At 40.7% G+C, this 23,953-nt stretch overlaps 1 protein-coding gene across 9 annotated transcripts in view; it reads left to right on the top strand.

Moving 5' to 3' along the window:
- Positions 1 to 23,953, top strand: part of SIPA1L2 (signal induced proliferation associated 1 like 2) — a 264,129-nt gene that overhangs the window by 80,748 nt on the left and 159,428 nt on the right. The window contains exon 1 of one of the 9 annotated variants that reach the window (XM_064276674.1): positions 7,221 to 10,308. The exons of 7 other annotated variants lie outside the window; for them this stretch is intronic. The gene's annotated coding sequence lies outside the window, so the exon portion shown is untranslated. Of the gene's footprint in view, positions 1 to 7,220; positions 10,309 to 22,349; positions 22,620 to 23,953 lie in introns of those variants that run through there. One more of the 9 variants, XM_023549286.2, reaches the window with a different exon arrangement.

Genomic DNA, 23,953 nt, shown 5'->3' with positions numbered 1-23,953 from the left:
GATCTTTATCGTTTTCGATTTTATATTTAGGTCTTTGATCCATTTTGAGTTTGTTTTTGTGCAGAGAGTGAGGTATTTATTTTTTTGCAGATGGATATCCAGTTATGCCAGCACCGTTTGTTAAAAAGACTATCATTTCCCCATTTAACTGTTTTGGGGCCTTTGTCAAATATCCACTGCTCATATGTGGATGGATTTATGTCTGGATTCTCAATTCTGTTCCATTGGTCCATGTATCTGTTGTTGTACCAGTACCAGGCTGTTTTGACTACTGTGGCAGTATAATAATAGGTTCTAAAAATCAAGTAAAGTAAGGCCTCCCACTTTGTTCTTCTTTTTCAGTAATGCCTTATTTATCCAGGGCCTCTTTTCCTTCCATATGAAATTGGTGATTTGTTTCTCCACCTCATTAAAGAATGTCATTGGGATTTGGATGGGAATTACATTAAATGTATGGATCGCTTTTGGCGGAATAGACATTTTTATAATGTTAAGTCTTCCTATTCACGAGCAAGATATGTTCTTCCACTTATGTAAGTCTCTTCTGGTTTCTTGCAGAAGTGTACTGTAGTTTTCTTTGTATAAGTCTTTTACATCTCTGGTAAGATTTATTCCTAAGTATTTTATCTTGGGGGCTACTGTAAATGGCATTAATTTGGTGATTTCCTCTTGTATGTTCTTTTTGTTGGTGTAGAGGAATCCAGCTGATTTTTATATGTTTATCTTGTATCCCAATACTCTGCTGAACTCTTCTATTAGTTTCAGTAGTTTTCTGGAGGTTTCCTTAGGGTTTTCTGTGTATAACGTCATGTCATCTGCAAGTAGAGATACTTTTACTTCTTCCTTGCCAATCTGGATGCCCTTTATTTCTTTATCTAGCCTGATTGCTGTGGCTAGGACTTCCAGCACAATGTTGAATAAGAGTGGTTATAAAGGGCATCCTTGTCTGGTTCCCGATCTCATTGGGAATGTTTTCACGCTCTCTCCATTTAGGGTGATGTTGGTTGTTGGCTTTGTATAAATGCCCTTTATTATGTTGAGGAATTTTCCTTCTATTCCTATTTTGCTTAGAGTTTTTATCATGAATGAGTGTTGAACTTTGTCAAATGCCTTTTCTGCATCAGTTGATAAAATCATGTGATTCTTGTCTTTTGTTTTATTTATGTGGTGGATTACATTAATTGTTTTTCTAATGTTGAATCATCCCTGCATAGCTGGTATGAATCTCACTTGGTCATGGTGAATTATTTTTTTGATATGTTGTTGAATTCTATTGGCTAGAATTTTGTTGAGGATTTTTTGCCTCTACGTTCATAAGGGATAAAAAAAAATTTTTTTATATAGGTCTATAATTTTCTTTTCTTGTGGTGTCTTAACCTGGTTTTGGTATCAGGATATGGTGGCTTCATAGAATGAGTTTGGTAGTATTCCGTCCGTTTCTATGCTCTGAGATACCTTCAGTAGTAGTGGTGTTAACTCTTCTCTGAAAGTTTGGTAGAACTCTGCAGTGAAGCCGTCCAGTCCTGGGCTTTTTTTTGTTGGGAGTTTTTTGATTACCTTTTCAATCTCTTCTTTTGTTATGGGTCTATTTAGTTATTCTACCTCTGTTTCTGTTAGTGTACATAGGTAGTGTGTTTCTAGGAATTTACTTCTTCTAGATTTTCAAATTTGTTTGAGTATAGTTTTTCATAGTAATCTGATATGATTCTTTTAATTTCAGTTGGGTCTGTTGTAATATCACCCCTCTCATTTCTTATTCAGGTTATTTGCATCCTCTCCTGTTTTTCTTTTGTCAGTTTGGCCAGTGGTTTATCAATTTTGTTGATTTTTTTCAAAAAACCAGCTTTTGGTCTTGTTAATTCTTTCAATTGTTATCTTGTTTTCTATTTCATTTAGTTCAGCTCTAATTTTTATTATTTGTTTTCTTCTGGTGCCTGTGGGTTTCTTTTGTTCCTCTCTTTCTATTTGTTCAAGTTGTAGGGATAATTCTTTGATTTTGGCCCTTTCTTCTTTTTGAATGTGTGCATTTACTGATATAAATTGGCCTCTGAGCACCGTTTTTGCTGTGTCCCAAAGGTTCTGATAGGAAGTGTTTTCATTCTCATCGGTTTCTCTGAATTTGTTTATTCCATCCTTCATGTCTTCTGTAATCCAGTCTTTTTTGAGCAGGGTGTTGTTCAGTTTCCAAGTGTTCGATTTCTTTTCCCATTATTGATTTCCACTTTTATGGCCTTATGGTCAGAGAAGATGCTTTGTAATATTTCAATGTTTTGGATTCTGCTAAGGCTTGCTTTATGACCTAATAACCCAGTGCCATCGAGTTGATTCGGACTCATAGCGACTCTATAGGACAGAGTAGAACTGCCCCATAGAGTTTCCAAGGAACGCCTGGTGGATTCAAACTGCCGACCCTTCGGTTAGCAGCTGTAGCACTTAACCACTACACCACCAGGGTTTCCTATGACCTAATAAAAACCCAGTGCTGTCGAGTCGATTCCGACTCATGTGGCCTATTCTAGAGAATGTTCCATGTGCACTAGAAAAGAAAGTACACTTGATTGCTGTTGGGTGGAGTGTTCTGTATATGTCTACGAGGTCAAGTTGGTTGATTGTGGCATTTAGATCTTCCGTGCCTTTATGAGTTTTTTTCTGGATGTCCTGTCCTTCACCGAAAGTGGCGTATTGAAGTCTCCTACTATTATTGTGGAGCTGTCTATCTCACTTTTCAATCCTGATAGAGTTCGTTCTGTATCTTGCAGCCCTGTCATTGGGTGCGTACATATTTAATATGGTTATATCTTCTTGGCATATTGTCCCTTTAATCATTATATAGTGTCCTTCCTTATCCTTTCTGATGGATTTAACTTTAAAGTCTATTTTGTCAGAAATTAATATTGCCACTCCTGCTCTTTTTTGATCGTTGTTTCCTTGATATATTCTTTTACATCCTTTGAGTTTTAGTTTGTTTGTGTCTCTAAGTCTAAGGTATGTCTCTTGTAGGCAGCATATAGCTGGATCTTGTTTTTTAATCCATTCTGCCACTCTCTGTCTCTTTATTGGTGCGTTTAGTCCATTTACATTCAGGGTAATTATGGATAGGTATGAATTTAGTGCTATCATTTTGATGTCCTTTTTTGTGTGTTGACAGTTTCTTTTTCCCACTTGATTTTATGTATGGAGTAGATTTTCTTTGTATAGTGTACTTTCCTCATATTTGTTGTTGATTTTGTTTCTGCCGAGTTTGTATTTTTCCCTCGTATTTTATTTTGATGAGTAGGATAGTTTGTCTCCTTTGTGGTTACCGTATTATTTACCCCTATTTTCTAAATTTATAACTAACTTTTATTTCTTTGTATCGCCATATCTTCCTCTCCATATGGAAGGTGTATGAGTACGTGTCTTAGTCCCTCTTTATTATTTTAATGTTGTTTTCTTTTATATAATAACATCATTGTTACCTTGTTTTTTTTAATGCCTTTTTTTTTTTCTTTTTTTTTGATTTCCCTGTCTGGGTTGACTTCTGGTTGCTCTGCCCAGTGTTCTAGTCTAGGGTCGATACCTGATATTATTGATTTTGTAACCAAAGAACTCCCTTTAGTATTTCTTGTAGTTTTGGTTTGGTTTTTACAAATTCCCTCAACTTGTATTTATCTGGAAATGTGTTAATTTCACTTTCATATCTCGGCAGGCAGTTTTTTTCCTTCAGTTTTTTAAATATGTCATCCCATTGCCTTCTTGCCTTCATGGTTTCTGCTGAATAGTTGGAGCTTATTCTTATTGGCTCTCCTTTGTAGGTGACTTTTCGTTTATCTCTTGCTGCTCTTACAGTTCTCTCTTTATCTTTGGTTTTGGCAAGCTTGATTATAATATGTCTTGGTGACTTTCTTTTAACATCTGCCTTATGTGAAGTTCAATGATCATCTTGGGTAGGTATCTTCTCATCTTTCACAATATCAGGGAAGTTTTCTGCCAACAAATTTTCAACAATTTTCTCTGTATTTTCTGTTATCCCTCCCTGTTCGGTACTCCAATCACTCATAGGTTATTTCTTTTGATAGAGTCCCACATGATTCTTAAGGTTTCTTCATTTTTTTTTTTAATTCTTTTGTCTGATTTTTCTTCAAATATATTAGTGCCATGTGATTTATCTTGTAATTCAGAAATTCTAGCTTTTACTTGCTCAATTCTGCTCCTCTGACTTTCTACCGAGTTGTCTAATTGTGTGATTTTATTGTTAATCTTCTGAATTTCTGATTGCTGTCTGTCTATGGATTTTTCCAGCTTATTAAACTTTTCATTATGTTCCTGAGTAACCTTTCTAATTTCTTCAGTTGGTTTATCTGTGTGTTCCTTGGCTTGTTCTGCGTATTGCCTCTTTTCCTTCCTGGTGTCTTGAAGGGTTCTGTATATTAAACTTTTGTATTCTGCATCTGGTAATTCCAGGAATGCAGTTTCATGTAGAAGATCCCTGGATTCTTTGTTTTGAGAGCCTGTTGAGGTGATCATGGTCTTTTTCTTTATGTGACTTGATATTGACTGTTGTCTCTGAGCCATCTATAAGTTATTGTATTAGTTTATGCTTGCTTACTGTGTCATAGCTGTTTACTTTGTTTTGTTTTGGTATACCCCTATGGGTTGCTTGCGTGAGCTAGCTTGATTATTTTTGCCTTTGGAGCTCTGGTGTCCCGTCCACAGCTGGCTAGAGCTGTTATCAGGTGTATCAGTCTAGGAGTCCATTCAGTTTTCTTGTATGAATTCAGCTCAGGTTTCCAGGTAGGTGATCATCAAGTGCGTGGTACAGGCTCTGTCCTACAGTCTTAGAGGGGCAGGGGTGATGGGCGTATATACCAGTATCTGACTGCAGCAGGGGGTCACACTCTGAGCAAGGCAGGGGGCTTAGAACCAACCCCCAAGTGTCTCTGAGGAAAACGCATCTCTGTTCCCTAGAGCGTGCTGGTGGGTGGGTTCTGCTGAGGGTCCATGGGCACCCAAAGTTTTTGGTTGTAAGGACTGGGAGGTACCAGTTATCTTTGGACCCCTGTCGCAGGTGTTCGGGTGACCTGAGTGGAGCTACCAGTCCTTAGGTCCCTGATGTGGGTAGGTGAGGACCCTGTTTAATAGGCAAAACACTGTCAAACGTCAAACACCCACCTCTCCACCACATGGCTGAAATGGTTGGAGTTTACCAACAAGGGCCTATTCTCCTGAAATAGGCCCACACAGGTCCATGCAGAAGGGAAAGGTGCTCAAGGTCCATGGACGGTTTATGCCTGGACAGGAGCCATTCTGTCCTGAGCTCCCCTGGTTAATGGAGCTAGCAAATCATCTTTTCCCCCATTTGGAAATTTTTTCCTTCCCCAAGGCTGGGAGGATGGCTCTAGGTGCTCACCAGGGTCTATCTCAGGCCCAGGGATTCAGCTGCTGAAGCCGGCTTGGGGGTGTGGGGGTGGGGCGCGCAGTAAAATATACACAAGTTCTTAGCTTTTGCCAAGAGTGCCGTTCTCTTCAGGTTCGAGAGGTTTGAGTAGGCTGTATGGCTGGCTGCTTGTCCCTGAGGAAACTGCGGCGGAACGCTAGTACCATCCCGCCGCAGCCACCGCCACCGCTGCTCCAGGAATGGTGCCTAAGGGCCCACCACAATTCAGGTCAGGTAACTCCTCTCCATTTCTGAATGGTCTCTTCCTCCCCCTGCCCCTCAGTTCCTTGTCTAAGCTTGCCTTTGATGCTCAGGGCTCTCAGCTTATCACAAATATACTCGTTGCACTTGTTTTTTCAGGTCTTTGTTCTAAAGAGGGCTCGCCAGAAGCATCTGTCTATTCCGCCATCTGGGTTCCGCCTCTTACAATCACATTTCTTTGCTGCTTTGACCAAAGCTATGTGAAGCATGTTGGGACAGTTATTCTTTTTGTTTGTTTGTTTTTCTTTTTGAGAGATTTACGTGATCATCGCCATTTAAGCCTTTTTATATTAGAAAGTTTCTACAACCAGTAAATCATATAGAAAATCCCGTGTTGCAAGATGTCCAAGAACATGAATATAGCTCAGTGATGATTAATTTGTAAGAGGATAAGAACTTGTCTAATTCATATGTCAGAAAAAAAGGAATATTTGTGTTGGGAGGCTTATATAAAAACACGTATATGCTTTCATGCATTTTTATATGTGCATGCCTCACATTTAAAGCATTTATTGTGAAAATATGAGTAGTACTTTCAGAAATTCCTGTCTTCTAAAGTGTTGATTTCTTTGTATCATAACAAAATAATCTCTAGGTAAATCATTTAAACTATTTATGTATAGGTTACATTTTCCTGTTGTTAATTACATGGACCTAGGTGAAAATACAAGGAGCCCTGGTGGCACAATGGTGAAGTGCTCTAGGTTGCTAACCTAAAGGTCAGAGGTTTGAACTCACCAGCAACTCTGTGGTAGAAAAGCCCTGGAGACCTGCTCCCACAGAGATTGTCAAAACCAAACCTATTGCCATTGAGTTGATTCTGACTCCTAGCAACCTTGTAAGGACAGAGTAGAACTGCTCCATAAGGTTTCCAAGGCTGTAAATCCTTACTAAAGCAGACTTCTAATCTCTCCCTCAAAGCGGTTGCTGGGTTCAAACCACCGACCTTTTGGTTAGGAGAAGAACGCTTTAACCACCGTGCCATCAGTGCCTCTTCCATAAAGGTTAAAACTCAAGTTGATTCTGACTCATAGCGACCCTATAGGACAGAGTAGAACTGCCCTATAGGGCTTCCAAGGAGCAGCTAGTGAATTTGAACTTCTGACCTTTTGGCTAGCAGCCATAGCTCTAAACCACTGCACCACCAGGGAGATTACAGCCTAGGAAATCCTAAGGGGTAGTAGTTCTCTCCTGTCCTGTAGGGTCACTATGAGTCAGAATCGACCTGACAGCACACATACAGTCAAGACTATATGGCTTTGCTCTGTCTCTGTTTGTTCTAATCGTACAAGCTTGTGCCAGATATAGATACTGTTCAGTGAAAGACACTCCTAGTGCAAATGAAGCCTTCAGGATGAGCACATATTTATAAAATTTCCTAAAATAGCTTGTTAATGATTCTTGGACAACTTAGCTGTTTTTCTGTAGCTGAGGGAGTTAGTAGGTGTGAAAGCCTGATTTTTGTCATGTGCAAATACCAGTGTGTACAAACAAGGCATGTTCCATTCATACCCTCAGTCTATTTGCAGGTGCTCAGGTATGAGTCTCTATGAGTAAAAGAGGTGTGCCATCCCTTGTAGGCCTGGTTTGGTTCCTGGAGGTGAAGGAACCAGTGTACACCGGACTGCCTGACTTGGTGTGGATACTTGCTTTGTCATTTAGTAGTGGTGTGTCCTCAGTTAAGTTTTTCAGCCTGTTGAAGACGTTTCTTTATCTTTAAAAATGATGTTAATTCTTTTTGCAGTGAATTGTTTCGAGAATTAAATGAGATAATGTAAATGAAGCACCTTTCTAGTCCCTAGCCCACAACGGTAACTGTTACTTTTTCCATTGCTCTTTGTGGTGTTTGGCATAAGTTACTTTCACTTAGTCCCTGCCTATCCTCTTGGGCCGTGGGAAATGAGGTGGGTTGGGATCAGGTTGCGGAGAGCCTTGATTGCTCTTCTAACAAATTGACATTTTAATGTGTAGCATAGGGAAGCTGTTGAAGGTTTATTGAAACTATTGAAGTTTATTGAAAGTTTTGAAGGAATGGACATGGTCATGATCAGACATGTGCTTTATGAAGGCTCATACCTAAGATTGATTGGATTGAATAAATTTTAGAACTGTATGATAAAATAATTATGCATCATATATGAGAGAACTTCTTTGAAGATATTCTTTGCATACATTGAATCATCGTAGGATTATACCTTCTGGAGATGAATAATTCCTGAAAGATGACACGCCCACATTTTTAAGCATGGCATACATGCATCTCTGTCTGTGGTTAGGAGATTGGATTAGATAACCTCAGTATCTCTGTTGACACATTACATTAGGCAAATTTGCTGCGAAGGACCTCTTTAAAGTGTTGAAAAGCAAAGATGTCACCTTGAAGACTAAGGGGTGCCTGACCCAAGCCATGGTGTTTTCAGTCGCATCATATGCATGCAAAAGCTGGGCAGTGAATAAGGAGGACCAAAGAAGAATTGATGCCTTTGAATTGTGATGTTAGTGAGGAATATCGAATATACCATGGACCGCCAAAAGAATGAACAAATCTGTCTTGGAAGAAGTACAACCAGAATGCTCCTTAGAAGCAAGGATGGCGAGACTGCATCTTACATACTTTGGACATGGTGTCAGGAGGGACCAGTCCCTGGAGAGGGACATCATACTTGCTAAAGTACAGGGTTAGTACACTTGTGCAAAGAGATCATTGCCTCTGCATCATCATATTTGCAGGCCAGTGGTATAAGAATGCTATACACAGAATTTTTAAGGTTACGAGTTAAGGGTAGAGTTAAGGGTGGAGCCGTTTAGGCCCAGATCTTCTCTGGGGGAACCCAGAATAAGCTGAAAATTTTGGGGTCACCATGAGTAGGAATAGACTTTATGGCAGCTAGCACCAACAACCACAAAAAATGTGAAAGAGAAAAACTCTTCTAGGTCCTCTCCCATCCTTGTAAAAGTTTAGATGGTTTTTAAGTCAGTTTGACCTCCAGGAAGCTTCTTAATTTCTTTTGATCTCAGTTTCCTCATATCAAATGAGAAAGTTAAACTATATAATTTTGAATATTTTGGCCCAGTCTTTGAGTAGGCCCAAACCTTGAGACTTCTCACAATTGAAAGTACTGGGAAGGACCCAGGTTCTTTTGAATCTCTCAGGCCCTTGCCTAAAGAGCCAGCTAGCCATCTGAAAACCATAGATAAGAGTCATTGATAAGATGTTACAGAGGTTTCATTTGGAATCAGATTAGTACAAGGAATTAGGCTGTTTACTTACATTAAGTGATGTTCATACTTTAACGTAGTAGAAGACTGGAGATTGCAAACTAACCAGAAAACCAAACCCCTTGCCATCAAGTCTATTGTGACTCATAGTGATCCTACAGGACAGAGTAAAACTGTCTGATAGGGGTTCTAAGGCTGTAAGCCTTTATGGAAGCAAACTTCCACATCTTTCTCCCATGGAGTGGCTGGTGGGTTCCAAATGCCAACATTTTGGTTAGCAGCCGAGCTCCTAACCACTGTACCACCAGGGCTTCTTTTAGAGGAGATACTGAAGAAAAATCGTTTTCATTCTGTGGTACCATAAACTACTCTGCAATTGGTACTTCCATTACCAACCAGAATGGCTTTAGGATGCATTGAAAATATGGAAGATAAAACTTTTACCTCCGCAGTATTTGTTAGCTGGTCTCTTAGGTAACAAAAATAAGAAAAAGAACATGATATTATATATAGTTGCAGATTTAGATGCTGAGGTCACATTTTGTTTTTCTCATTACTGGTGAGTCAGCTCATGCACTGTGACTTTCTTGATGGATGTACTGGAAGTAGGAGGCTTTGAGTGCTCTACTTAAAATGGAGGCAGCAACGATGTATCTTCCTACAGCAACTAAAAGAGTTTTTCTCATCTTCTCAGCTATATGTATATCTACACTGCCCCTTCCATGTGTCATAACAAAATGCTAAGCATAGGAGATTTCAAGATTATACAAAGTAGAAATCAGCAAAATAGCCCTTAAGAATGCAACTATTCTCTATGCTGATTCTCTTTGTCAGGATAGCTTGAAATCAGCAAGATAAGATCCTTAATTTTATGTTTTGCTATTAGTTTGAGTTCCAGTGGTGAAAAAGTTTTCATGGAGAGCGATGTGGGTGTTCTGTAGAGGGAGTTGGTGCTTTACAGAGCGCCGTCATGTAGAAAGCTACACTTTGAAAGAATCACACTGCTTGTGACACCAGGCATTCCTTTACTGAGGATTACTCTTGAGGTGTGCATCCTTTAACATCCTTACCCTTTCTGGTAAGTTATTGCCCTCTGCCATGTTGCAAGGGGGAGTGGGTATTTGTAGGTCACAGCAGCCAGAATGGCAAAGAGATCTGTGTAGATTGCCTAAATCTGAATCCTAGACCTATAACTTTCCAGCTGTATTAGAAAAGCACAAATCCCCAATACTTTCTTCTAGAGGCCCTTCCTCTCTTGCCTAATGTACCTACCTCCTTTCTTGTTCACATCCTCCCAACAGACTCTGTCCCACAGAACATGGAAGGAGCTCTCAAAGTCTGAGCTTTGTCAGCAGAAGACCCACATTCCTGGCTTCCTCTTGGGCCTGACCAGTGATTCTGCCAATATTAAAGTAGGGGGTTTTGAGACTTGTACTGCTATCCTTGAAATTACTACAGCTTTTTTATTGTTTCTATTTTACATATGTTTATGATGGTTTGAACCCAGCATTTGGTTAACCAACAAGAATAGAGAAGTTTTCTGAAAGTCTGCCACAAAATGACTTTAATGACATTTATTATGAAGAGAGCGATACCTATGATATTTTTGTCATTCAGGTTACCTTTAGTGAATAAGTAATGAATATGCTTAAAGTATCTTAATTAGAGGTAAAAATGTTATATGGTAGACAGGTGTAAGGTCCAAGAATGAATAAGAATAGCTGTTGAACACATTCCCTATGGGAACCACTGTTCTGAGGCTTTACTTACATCAGTTCAGTTAATCCTTGGAACAATCCTGTGAGGCAGTCTTAACATTATCCCCACTTTAACTGAGATTCACAAAGGTCAGATGACTTGCCCAAGCCACACAGTAAGTTTGGAGCTGTTTCTCTGTGACCTGACTCAGAATTCATTTCTGCTATTAGCCATTATAGTGTTACCACCTTACAAACAAGGGTAACAGATACAGAGTTAAAGTTTCAGTGATTTTTAAGTGAGGAAAATTTTAAATTCTCTTACTTTATCAAATATCCCTTGCTGTTTCATGATTTGGATCTGTGAGTTTTAGTATATATTTCATGTGGAAACAGTAAAGGAAGGTAAATTGCTACTGTTCTCTTTTTAGCAACTCCAGTGTTTTGCTGCCATACTATTGATTTAGTTACTTATTGGTATACTTGTGAATATATCCTAATTCTGTTGGTCAGAATAGGACTTGTTCTAAGAAATAAGACATTCTGTATTTACAGATTTCTTGGCACAAGCAAAATAATACATAATGTAGTTTTTTTTTTATATATATAATATAGTATAATAGTATAAAATATAATAGTATAGCATAGTATAATATAAAGGAGCCCTCGTGGCATGGTGGTTAAGTGCTCAGCTGCGAACCAAAAGATCAGTGGTTTGAACCCAGCAGCTGCTCTGTGGAAGAAAGATGTGGCAGTCCGCTTCCATAAAGATTACGGCCTTAGAAACCCTATAGGGCAGTTCTGCTCTGTCTTGTAGGGTCGCTGTGAGTCAAAATTAACTGTATACAACAACAACATAGTATAACATAAAATAGTATATTTTTGTTACTAATTAAGAGACAGCCTTTGGAATATAGACATCTTAAGCCCATTAAAGGAGCCCTGCTGGCTCAGTGGTTCAGTGCTTGGCTGTTAATCAGAAGGTTGACGATTTGAGTCCACCAGCCCTTCTGTGGGAGAAAGATGTGGCAGATAAACCTGCAGCCATGGAAACTGTATGGGCAGCTCTACTCTGTCCTGTGGGGTCGCTGTGAGTCGGAATTGACTCAGCTGCAGTGTATTTGGTTTCCATATATGTCACCTCAGCTAGTCCTGTCAGTCAGTAGTCTTAAGGGTTTTTAGGCAGAAGGGCTTTTTTATTTATTTTAAAGTGAAATCATTTGCAAGATTATTGTAGTTACGAGAGGAAAAGAAGGAACTTACAAACTTATGACTTTAGTTGGTTTTGAAAGACTGCTTTTCACTAGTCTTTTTATAGACTTTGACAGGATTTGACAAAGTGTGTTATTGGTGTTGTGGGCTGTCTTTTAGTTAGGTTAGAAGGCGAATTTATTTTGTAGACTGATTTCTTTTAGGCTTGACTTTTTCTTTCAGTTCCTGGACTTTGCGTGACTGATGTCAAAATACTTTTTGAAGCAGGGTTGGAGGAAAGTGGTTTCTTACAAGTAGTGACAGAGGAGGCAAGAAGAGCGTTCTGGTCCCTTAGAACCAGAAGATGATCTTGAGGACCTGTAAACTCCTGTATGATAAATTAGATTCCCCGAGTTTTTCACAAAGAGCATTTTGTTTGTGAAAACTGTCTGCATACAAGAGACTTTGGTAAGATTATTCTCCTTCATGGTTATCAAGACAAAGGTTTTATTGCCAATTGAAGAAAGGATTTGAGTGAGAGGTGGGAAATATTACAGGCCCTGGCTGACATGATGTAAAATGGTTTTTAAGCGTGTGGCTTACTCTTTTAGACAAACTTTGGAAGATCACATTGAATTGTTCCCCTCTTTTAGCCCCAAAAATCTCAGATAGGTTCCACTTCCTTAACGTCTTCACTAGTAACTACTCCTTCACTGTGACTGAAGGAACAGGCAGAGTCTGGTCACCAGGTAGGTTGGTGTCAGGTAATCAGTAGTCCGCCCACTCAGAGTTGGATGTGCTTTGCTTCCTTTCAGCCATCAGAATCTGTATTTCAGAAAAGTGGATCAAAATCCTCTCCTGCTGTAGCTAGAGAACATGTCCCTTATGAGTCAAGTCTCTTGAGACTCCAAAGTTCATAACTTTGAGTATTAAGTCTCTTTTATGTGAAGTGTGTTTCACATTTCTGTTTAATATGTGTAAAATCTGTAGCCCTGATCACAATGACTAATAACAATTATTTTGTGGCTTTTCAAATTGTTTAATGCACACATCACGAATGTAAGTTGCTAAAAGAACCTAATGATAATATGGTGCAGAAGTCCTTAAAGCTTGTAGGTATAATGTGTTTGAGGCGAATTTAATGACTGGCATTTAATAGCATTTAAACACAGGCTCATGGTGTATATCCATTTTCAAAATATGAAGTTAAATACGATCTCTTCAGATGTGTAGCTATTAATAAGAAAAAAAAAAGAAAAAAAAAAACCTGGCAGAAGTACTTTTTGAAAACTTATAAGTGAAGAATTTTCCTACATAACATTTTTCATCTTGCTTAGACGAATTTCTAGACATTTGGCTTACAGAAAGCTCTTGTGATTTTGGTTTTGTAGTAAAACCATTTTGCCAATGAAGAGCATTAAAATTCAAGCTTCTACATGTGTCATGTTTCAGACTAAAGAAGTTTTACAGTCAAACCAGGAAAATGTAAAAATAGAGATTTATAATGGAAATGTTGATTCAATTTGAGCTGAAGCCAAACATTCATGAGGGAAAATTAGATTAAACAGTAGATGTTCAGAGAGATTTTAAATTATGACAGCTTTTAAAAAAAAAACATATGTTGTGGATGTTTCCCAAGCTTTGAGCATACTCTGTCTGGCAGACTGAGAACCTCCCTCCTTGATGTTTCAGCCATTTATTAAAGTCTCTTTTATCTACCTTTAGACTACTGGACCCAAAACTCATTGCTTAGAGTCTGGTGATTGGGAACTGTATCTTATACGTTAGTATGGGATCAAAACCTGATGCTGTCAGTGGAAGTAATTCTGCCCTGTCATACTCTCTTATATTTATGAGCATAAATTGCCATTTTAGATTGAAAGTGTACAGCTACCAGTTACAGCTGATTTATTTGATTTATCAAAGCCTGATAGACACTCCATGCAGCTAATTTATTTTCATATGATGTTCGACTATAAGGGAGAAAGTGTTTGAAGTTGCGAGGACCTGGAATATATGTTTGGGGAGATTGGTGGTGGGAGGATTCATTGAGTAGCTAGATAAGAATGCTAGAACAGTGAGTTTTCTCAGAGACCTGGCACCCAAAGGACTCTACTTTCCTGGGATGAGCAGGACCTCCTGTACATGTTGGCGACATCGCAGCCTGAATATAGGCATCTGGGACCAATACCGTTCCATTCACTTACTCTCACCTTTTGCTCCCCATCTCACCTGGACAGAACATGAAAATCCAGCACCTCCCCCTCATCCATTTTTGGGCATATGGAATGGTAACACAGGCTGAGCAGTGTGTCGGCCCAGGCCCTGACATTTATCCGCTGTGCAAACGTGATAGGCATTGGGTTCTTCAGTAGTGCTAGTACCTACCTCGGAAACCCTGGTGGCATAGTGGTTAAGTACTATGGCTGCTAACCAAAAGGTTGGCAGTTCAAATCAGCCAGGTGCACCTTGGAAACTCTACGGGGCAGTTCTACCCTGTCCTATAGGGTCGCTGTGAGTCGGAATCTACTTGACGGCAGTAGGTAGTACCTACCTCACAGATCCCTTGGGAAGAAAAGAAAATATGAACACTTAGCAGAGTCTTTAGTACTAAATGCTAAAAAATAGCTTATTTTCTTACGAAAATATTTATTGAGCATGTAGTATGTGCTTAACGACTTTTTTTTAATATATATTCCTTGATGACAGGAGCACAGATTCAGATAGAGCCAGGAAGATTTGCTGTTGAATTCTTGCTCTGCCACTGAATGAGTTGTGTGACTTTAGATAAGTCTCTTGGGTTTCTCCAAGCCCCAGTTTATTATCTTCTTTAAATGGAAGGTGTGTAAATTCCATATATTGTGTGTCAAGTGTCTAGCGAGAATATGTGGTATTTTTCCCTTTCTTCTGTGTCCTTCTGGCTACCTTGGACATCTGTGTGCAGACCAGCTTTGTCCTGTCCAAAGCTTTGCCTGTTTCCTGTCAATGTTTTAGACTGAACACTGATCTCAGGACACCTGTCTCCATGGTCTCATTCAGTTTACATGTCTTAGATTCAGACTGTAGCTTCAGGCTAATGGTAGCTGTACTTAAGCATTCTGCCAGGGCCATTGCCTAGCCATGCTCTAGCCAGCATGCCTGGGCCACCTGGGATCTAGGACTTGGAGTCACACCATGGACTTAGGTGAACGTAATCACAGGAAGACACTGAAGGTAGTATAAGGCAATGCTCACTCACACTGAATTAATAGTGTAATTACACCATCCGCTTGTGTAATGTTTTACATTTCCCAAAGTACTTTCCTACCCCGTGGATCTCAAATACGAATCAACACCAGAAACACCTGAAGAACCTGTTAAAAACAGTCTCAGGTGCCCCACCCCCAGTCTAATGAATCAGAATTCGTAGGAGAGTGGCTAAGGAATTTGTGTTTTGAACGAACTCCTCCAGCTTTCCTTCAGCTGGCCTGGCCCCGGTCCCTAGACGGGCATTTGCAAATCACTGAACCATCTCCTTTGCCAGTTTAGGAATCTCATATCTGAAATCAGACAGGCCATACCTGGACATAATGATGGAATGGGCCATTGCAACCCTTTATAAAGGCCAGCGTTGTCTTGACCCAGGTCTCATCTTTCTTGTGTTCTACTCAAGGGGACTTAGTTCCAAAGTCCTTGCTAGCATTTCTCCTACAATGCGAGTAGGAATCCTCTTGTCCTGTTACACACCTCAGGATTTTTAATGTGGACATAGACAAAACGTTGGTTTTGCTTTCATGTATCTTAGTCTGGGTGTTTAAATTGGGTCATATACCAGCTAAGCCTCAAAATCCTTTTTTTTTTTTTTTTTCATGTTCCTAAAATGAGTTGAACAGACAGCTGAGTTTCAGTAAGGAGTGATAGCTGGAGCTGCAGGAGTCAAGGTTTGACCTGTAAGGATGACAACAACAAATGTCTCTTAATTATGTATCAAGCTCTTTCTGTGTTTCAGACATCGTGCTAAGCATTTTACTTACATTATCTTGTTTAACCGTACAAATTCCTGCTCCTCCTGTATAGTCTTCTCCATCTTAATAAATGTCAGCTTCATTTTTCATGTTACTCAGGCCAAAAATCCTGGAGCCATCCTTGACTTCTCTCTCTCTCATCTAGCCCAGCCCATGCATAGGCAATACTGCCAGCTCTACTTTCTTACCAGACTCCAGATTCTACCATCCAGAATCTGTCCACTTCTTACCATGTTCACTGCTCCCACCCTGGTCCAGGCACCCGCATCCTCACTTATTAGACTATCGCAATGGCCTTACCAGTATTCCTTTTCACACCTTTGCCCACTAAAGCCTAGTCTCATCACAGCAAACAGAGTGGCTGCAAAAACCTAAGTCAGATCTTGTCACTCTTCTGTGCAGAGCCTTCCAGAATAAAAGGCAAGCCTTACCATTGCCCATGAACAACAACAACAAAAAAACCAAACCCATTGCCATCGAATCAGTTCCGACTCAGAGAGACCCTATAGGACAGAGTAGAACTGCCCCATAGAGTTTTCAAGGAGCGTCTGGTGGATTCGAACTGTGGATGTTTTGGGTGGCAACCGTAGCACTCAACCACTATGCCACCAGGGTTTCCATTGCCCATTAGGCCCTCCATGATCTGGCCCCTGCTACCTTTCACCGTTTCCTGGTGTCCTTGCTGTTCTTTGTGTATGCCAGGCATGCTTCCAAATTAGGCCTTCCACTTCCCCTGATTGGAGTTCCGTTCCTCCCTCCCCTTCCCAGTCTATTCGGGTAGCTCACGTCCTCATTCTTCACGCCAGGTCTTTTCTTTAGCCACCCTACCCCTCTGTAAACACTCCTCGTTGTTAGTTGCAAGTGAGTGGGTCCCCAACTCATGGTGACCCCATACACAATGGAGTGAAACACTGCCTGGCCCTGCCGCATCCCTATGATGGGCCTGCTTTTATTCATAGGGTTTCCCTTGGCTGATTTTCAGAACTAGATCACCAGGCCTTCCTTCTTAGTCTGTCTTAGTCTGGAAGCTCATCTGAGACTCGTTCAGTATCATACTGACATACAAGCCTCCACTGACAGACTGGTGACGGCTGCACATTAGATGCGTTGTCTGGGACTGGACCCTGGCCTCCCACACAGAAGGTGAGAATTCTAACACTGAACCACTGTTGCCCCTTTTAAACCTCCCTTAAAAAAACCAAACCAGTTGCCATCGAGTCAATTCCAACTCACGGTGACCCCATATTTTGCAAAGTAGAACTGTGCTCCATTGCCAGGCCTATCTTCTTAGGCACCTCTGAGTGGATTTGAACCACCAACCTTTTGGTTAGTAGCTGAGTGCTTAACTGTTTGCATCACCCCGGGACTCCATAAACATCCCTAGCCACTCCTAAACATCCCCTATTTTTTTTTTAATCCTATACTTTATAGTTCGAACATTGAACATATTATGTATTTATTTGTTTATTGTATGTCTCCATCTAGAATACAAGCTCTGTGAAGGCTGCACCTTTTCTAATTTGTTTACTGCTATATCCTCAATCCTTTAATAGTGTCTGGAATGTAGTAGGCAAATAAGTATTTGTTGAATAAATAAATTTTACAGATAATGAAACAGATTCTGGGAGTTTAAGATACCAGGGGAATACAGTGAACAAATGGCAAATGTGGATTTGAACTTGGGTCTGACATCAACGTCTGTGCTCTCACTATTCAGGGAAATTGTAATATGGCGTGGACAGGACATTTCAGGGATGGAACTCTAAGTCACAGCAGTGGGAGTGGTGGGTCTGCTGTATTTGGAGGATGTTAAGTAGACCAGCATGATTTTAAGGATGGTCCTGAGGAGCATGGTGAATGAGTAGAAGAGAACTAAATGTGTGGAGGGCCTTAAAGGCCAAAAAGGTTATTGGGAGGCATTTGAAAAGCACTTAGAAAAGTATCTGACACATAAAAATGCTCAATAAATGTTGCAATTTGGAGCATATCTTGACAGCAGCGCAAACCTGGGGCATCTAATTCAGTCTGTTGTCTTTACCAGTGGATTTGCTTTTACTGTTGCCAACGTAGAAACTTCCAGTGTTTTGGACTCATGTAAATAGTTTCTAGAGCGTTCCCAATTTCATATTTTCTTTTCTTCAAAACTTAACTGGAAAACATTGTGAATAAATAACTTTCCCGGCCTTCAGTTTAATTTGAGTGGAAGATAATTCAGGACTTGAAAAAGTGTGGGGGAGGGGAATAGTAAGATTTTAGAATTATTCATTTAACTTTATTTTTCATCTCTTAGAATTGTGTTTAAACCAGTAGCTTCCAATTCTAGTCGTGCATGACATTCATCTGGTGGAACTTTTGAAGCTGTAGGTTCTAGCCTCACTCCAGGCCCGCTAAGCCAGAGTTACTGGGGCTAGAGCCAAGGAATCAAGGTGTAAAAATCTCCCAGGTAATTTTGAAAATGTATAGTCAGGCTGAAACCACTGGGTAAAACCACTTCAAATTTAACTTCTTTCTTAGAAGGAATATTTATTTATTTTTTCCTTGGAAATCTGTTCCTAAATTTTAAGAAACCTTTCTATTTGTACTGTACCTTTATAAAGGGACTTACACCTGTATTTAAAAAAAAAAAAAAATCTGTTGTTAAAATGGGAAAACCAAAAAAAAAAAAAAAAGGCAAACAAACTAAATCTACTGTCATTGAGTGAATTCTGACTCATGGCGATCCTGTAGGACTGAGTAGAAGTGCCCCATAAGGTTTATAGGCCTCTAATCTTCAGGCAAGCAGACTGCCCATCTTTCTCTTGCAGAGTGGTTGATGGGCTTGAATTGCCAACCTTTTGGTTAGCAGCCAATTGCTTAACCACTGTGCTACCTGGGCTTCTTTTGCATTTATAGTCCTCTTCATATTTTTTTTTTTCATATTTTAACAGAGGAGCCCTGGTGGCGCAGTGGTTAAGCACTGCTAACCAAAAGGTTAGCCATTCGAACCTATCAGCCAATCCATAGGAGAAAGATGGGCAGTCTTCTTCCCTAAAGATTTACAGCCCTGGAAACCCTATGCGACAGTTCCGCTCTGCCCTATAGTGTCACTATGAGTCAGAATCAACTTGAAGCAGTGGGTGTAAATGTAAGTAGGGTAAATGTTAAAGTTTCTATCCTCCAGAGATGATGAGAGTTCTGGTTATACAGGAAATACAGGAAAAGTAGATTGGTTCCCCTTCAGTGACAAAAGGGTCAGAAGGAGTACTACTTTAATCACCAGTGACTACTCCTACCCAAGTCTGGGAAAGAGCATGTTTCTCCCAAATGGCCCAGGTGCAATGAGGCTTCTCACTGTGTATGACACACCACCCTGCGTTAGGCAGGCAATGCTCCAGGTTCTAATATAGAGCCCTTGCTTTTCTGTTGGCCAAAGTTGACAACACCTTTTTTCCCCCATGAGAAAAAAAGTAAACTTTTCAATTCTTTACTCCTTCTACCTGAGGAAAGAGAGAAGGAAAATGTGATGTCTTATTCTCCATTCTACAGTAATGTCGCCTGTTACTCTCCAGTTTTGTAAATGGGTAGATTTTTAATCTTAGCAACTAGAATATGGATAACAAAGTGCACAACACTAAACATAGTTTAGCTGAGCAGCAGCAGGAAATCCTTAGTGTGGCGTTCTTTTAGCCTAGCTCACTCTGTCACGCTTGCCTGACATCCAGCTTGCTTTACCTGGGAGCTTTTACTGGTCTCCTCTAAGCTGAGAGCCATGCCTTATCTGTTTTTCCCTGCCTACCTTGGCAATTAGTAGGTACTTAAATAGGTCAGTGTTTGCTGCATTGATGAATATGATGTAGAAAATGATACAATAAAGGAACAAAGGGTACTTCCGAGGTAAAGATTCAGGGTAGTAGCCAAGAGTAAGTTGGAGGGAGAAAGAGTCATAGGCAATGTCTTTGAATTAATCGGATTTTCACACGTAGTGGACTAAGGAAAAGCAATGAGGAGGGATGGTATAGGGGATATTTGTGTGGCTCTTTTCAGCCATACAGAGATGTATGTATACTAGAGTTGATCGTTTTCATTAATATCACATCCAAATTAAAAGTAAAATGTCTAGTGACTAATAATGATCATTTTGGGACCCCAGCAGGAAATCCATTCAGGCCTTTACTATTTGTGTTGACTTTAGACAAATCTCTTAACTTCTGAGTTTGCAAAGTGAGGGTGTCAGAATAGATTATCTCCCTCAAGATCTCATGTTGTGATTTTGAGTTTAAGTAGGTGATTAATACTCAAAACACAAGGCAGTGCTCTCTGGCACAGGAGAAGAAATACTGTCTGTTTGAGGCAAAACCAAAAGGATCTGGAAAAATGTTATTGTTAGCGGTATCGTGGAAGTGCTGATGTTATTACTCAGTGGTGTTATGGCTGAGATCATGCCCAACCTGCTCTGCCAGTCAAACTTTTGAGATTCCCTTAGGAGATTTGGGTAACTAGGAGGACCAGCTGGGAACAAAATACTACTTCATTATGAGCTAGGCCTGTGTGTAAGTCTCTCTGGTAATGCCAGGGTGGAGGGGCCAGCTTCTTTCACAAAGCTCAGGTCCAAATCTCTGCTCGTTCTGATTCTAAGAATGGCAGAAGGAGAGCCACCCACCACACAAAGGAGGAGACCCATGTAGGAGGAGCCACGGAGGAGAGAGATGCAGTGTGTGTGGACACCAAGCTCTTTTAACACTCAGTGCTTGATGCCCTAGTGCTGCTGTTACACAAGCACCACAAGTGTATCACTTTAAAGAATAGGAATTTGTTTTCTCACAGTCCTGAAGGCTGGAACCCCCAGTTCAGGGCATGGCTCCGGGGAGAGTTCTTTGTCTATTTCAGCTTCTAGTAGCCGGCAGTCCTTGGAGTTCCTGAGCTTGTAGATCCATCTGCCATATGTGTCTGTCGTTATATGGTGTCTTCCCTCTGTGTGTGTCTCTGTGTCTATTCTGCTCTTTTTATAACTCAGAAGTGATTAGGTTTCAGACCCACCCTACTCGGCATGGCCTAATTAACATAATAAAGAAACTGCTATTTCCAAACAGGATCACATCCTCAGGTATAGGGACTAGGACTTCAGTACATATTGGGGGGAGGGGGTGAGCACAATGAACCCATAGTACTCAGTGGCCCTGCTCAGTGGTCTAAATGGCCAGTTCAGTTAGCATCCGTCCTCTGTGACACGAGGAGAGAAGGGCAGGGGCTAAAGCATCTCTTCTTGTGTAGCCTCCTGTCCCCTTACACACCTCCGCATTCCTTCAATGCTGGCCCGTTCCTTAGCCTTCAGAGGAGCCCCTTTGTTTGAAGTTATCAGGTTTGGATTAGGTCGGGTTCTTTTGCTCAGATGAAATCAGTTTTTTGTTTTTATTTTTAAACTTTAAAGGCCATATGTAAATTTGCAAAGCTGCAAGATAGAGTAGAAAAAAATGGAGCAATTCAGTTTTGACTTTCTTGATATATACCCATGTAAATTATGTCATCTTAGGCAAAGCCAATGGACTTCACATTTCTTTTCTTTGATTTTAGTATTAGTGTATCATATTAGATGGTAATTCCTTGACTTCTTTTCTTCAGGTAACAGTCTTTGGTGTTATGCACTCGCTTTGTGAAAAAATAATCAAGCAAAATTAATTGGTATGCATCTGTAATTGAAATTGACTTTCCTTTCATATCTAGCATTTAGTTCTAACTTTAAAAATTGCCAATAAAGTATGTATTGGGGAGAGTTTTCACCTCAGTGCACTGGAACTCATTCTCTGCGCCTAGTGAAATGAAACTGCACGCCATTGAAAGCAAATGCCTGATGAAAGGAGCACATTACAGCAGAATATTCTGTAAGGATCCATTCAAACATTCATCCTGAATTTGAGTTTCCGGAAACTTTATTTTCGGAGACCTGAATGAGCTTGCCTTCCAGCTGGCCAACTGCTTTAGAATGATTATGGGTAAAGTCAGAAAGTTAAGAAGTGTCAAGCCCCTTCTGTGTCTTTGCTCGTCTCGACCTGGTCCCCCTTGGTATCTGTGCCGCAGAGTGTTCTGTTTTCTTGTAGGACACGTTAATTGTCAGATCAACCAGTTGCCGCTGAGCTGATTCCGACTCACAGCAACCCTGTGTATTTCAGAGTAGAACTGTGCCCTGTAGGGTTTTCAGTGGCTGCTTTTTTTGGATGTAGATTGCCAAGCCTTTCTTTTGAGAAGCCTCTGAGTAAACTCAGACCTCCAACCTTTTGGGTAGCAGTCAAGCACATTAACTATTTGCACCACCCAGGAATTCCTAACTGCCAGATAGGGTCGTAGAGTTGGTCTGGACACAGTGGTAACTATTAAATCAGATATTTCTCACTTTTTTCTTTACCCATTAGATAATTAGAGTATTTGCTGGCCCGGCCTCCTGGGAAGTTAAACTGTTCAGTGTCAATAACAGTATGCTGACTCTTTGGTATTTCTTCTGCATTAGTTTGACTCCCTAAGGAGATAGCCCTGCAGTAGGTTAGAGGAAGCATCTGGGAGGCCTTCTAAGCGAGCACCTTCTATCAGTAGCACTTTAGCCTGAGGGTGAAGATGCCTCAGGCACGTTCCTGATGTTAGTGTTGCAGCTTTACCAAGGGAGCGGGCATAATCAGCATCTCAGCCAGGATGCTAAATTCATAGTCATCCCCGTGCTCTCTCATACAGGACTGTGGAGATGGATGATGTGTCACAGGGATGAGAATGCAGTGTCAAGACTGAGGGACTCTCTGTTTCCTGCTCCCCTTCGAAGAACTGGTACAGCTTTGGATTTTAAAGTCAGGGCAGAGTATGTTTCAGGTGTGTGTATGTAGTGGCTTTCAACTGCTTTTAGGGTTATGGACTCCTGTGAGAAGTGTGCGTGCATTTGCAGATGCACACAGAATCAGGCCTCCTGTTGAAGAGTGCTGCAGACTCCAGGATGCCAAGGTGTGTGAGTCCCAGGTGAGAGTGCCAACTGCAGTGATAGGCCTTAGGAAGGCCAGGGTTTTGCTCTTTCCTGCAGCTCAGACCACTTGAACTGCCTTTCAGTTTGGTACTAGAGGTAATAGAAGAGCCTTGGACACTTTCTCAAAGGAGTCAGGAAGTGGAAGATCAGTCTAGAAATCGATGGTAGCCTTTTCTGTAGATAACAATCCTTTTTCAGCTCCAGTTTTCCTAGCAATTTGATACATTTTCTGTCTTGTTTATCTAATGCCACTGTAACAGAAATATGACAAGTGGGTGGCTTTAACAAAGAGAAATTTATTCTCTCACAGTCTAGTAGGCTACAAGTCCAAATTCAGGCCGTCGGCCCCAGGGGAAGGCTTTTTCGCTCTGTTGCCTCTGGAGGAAGGCCCCTGTCATCAATCTTCCCCTGATCAAGGAGCTCCTCAGGTGCAGGGACCCCAGGTCCAAAGGATGCGCCCTGCTCACATTGCTGCTTTCTTGGTGGTATGAGGTCCCCCTGTCTGCTCACTTTTCCCTTTTGTATCTCTAAAAGAGGTTGTCTTAAGACACTATCTAATCTTGTAGATCGCATCAATATAACTGCCACTAATCCATCTCATTACATCATAGTGATAGGATTTACGACACACAGGGAAATCATAGCAGACGACAAAATGGTAGACATACAGTGTTGGGAATCATGACCTAGCCAAGTTAACAGATATTTTGGGGGGACACAGTTCAATCCGTGACATTTCCCTTCCTGATTCGCTGGCTGTCTGGACTTGTTTCCTCACTTTCCAAGTGGGAGTGAGTTGTTCATGGGTGAGGAAAGAGCACTGGCCGGGGCTTGGAGATGTGCTTGACCAGACCACCTAACCCACCCTTGCATCGGTTTTCTCAGTTATCAACCAGGAATAATAAAGTTTTGCATGTGTGTGGCGTTTAATATTTTTAAAGTGCTTATGTATGTCTTCTCATTTAGTCCTACCACATCCAGCTGAGGTGTGCTGGGCAGACATTTCCATTTGACAGATGATATAGAGTCTCAGAGAGTAAGGGTTAATAATGTCCCCAGAGATCTGACCTGAATCTTTTAATTCTTAATCCAGAGTGTTTTTTAACTACCCTGCTCAAGAATGCTTCTCTGCCCGCTTTACAGTGTAGCCAGGTTCATGTCAGGCATGAGGTATGTAAGTTATATT

Source organism: Loxodonta africana, chromosome 25, assembly GCF_030014295.1.
Source record: "Loxodonta africana isolate mLoxAfr1 chromosome 25, mLoxAfr1.hap2, whole genome shotgun sequence".
Lineage (NCBI taxonomy): Eukaryota > Metazoa > Chordata > Mammalia > Proboscidea > Elephantidae > Loxodonta > Loxodonta africana.
This window is presented reverse-complemented; position numbering and strand designations above follow the sequence as displayed.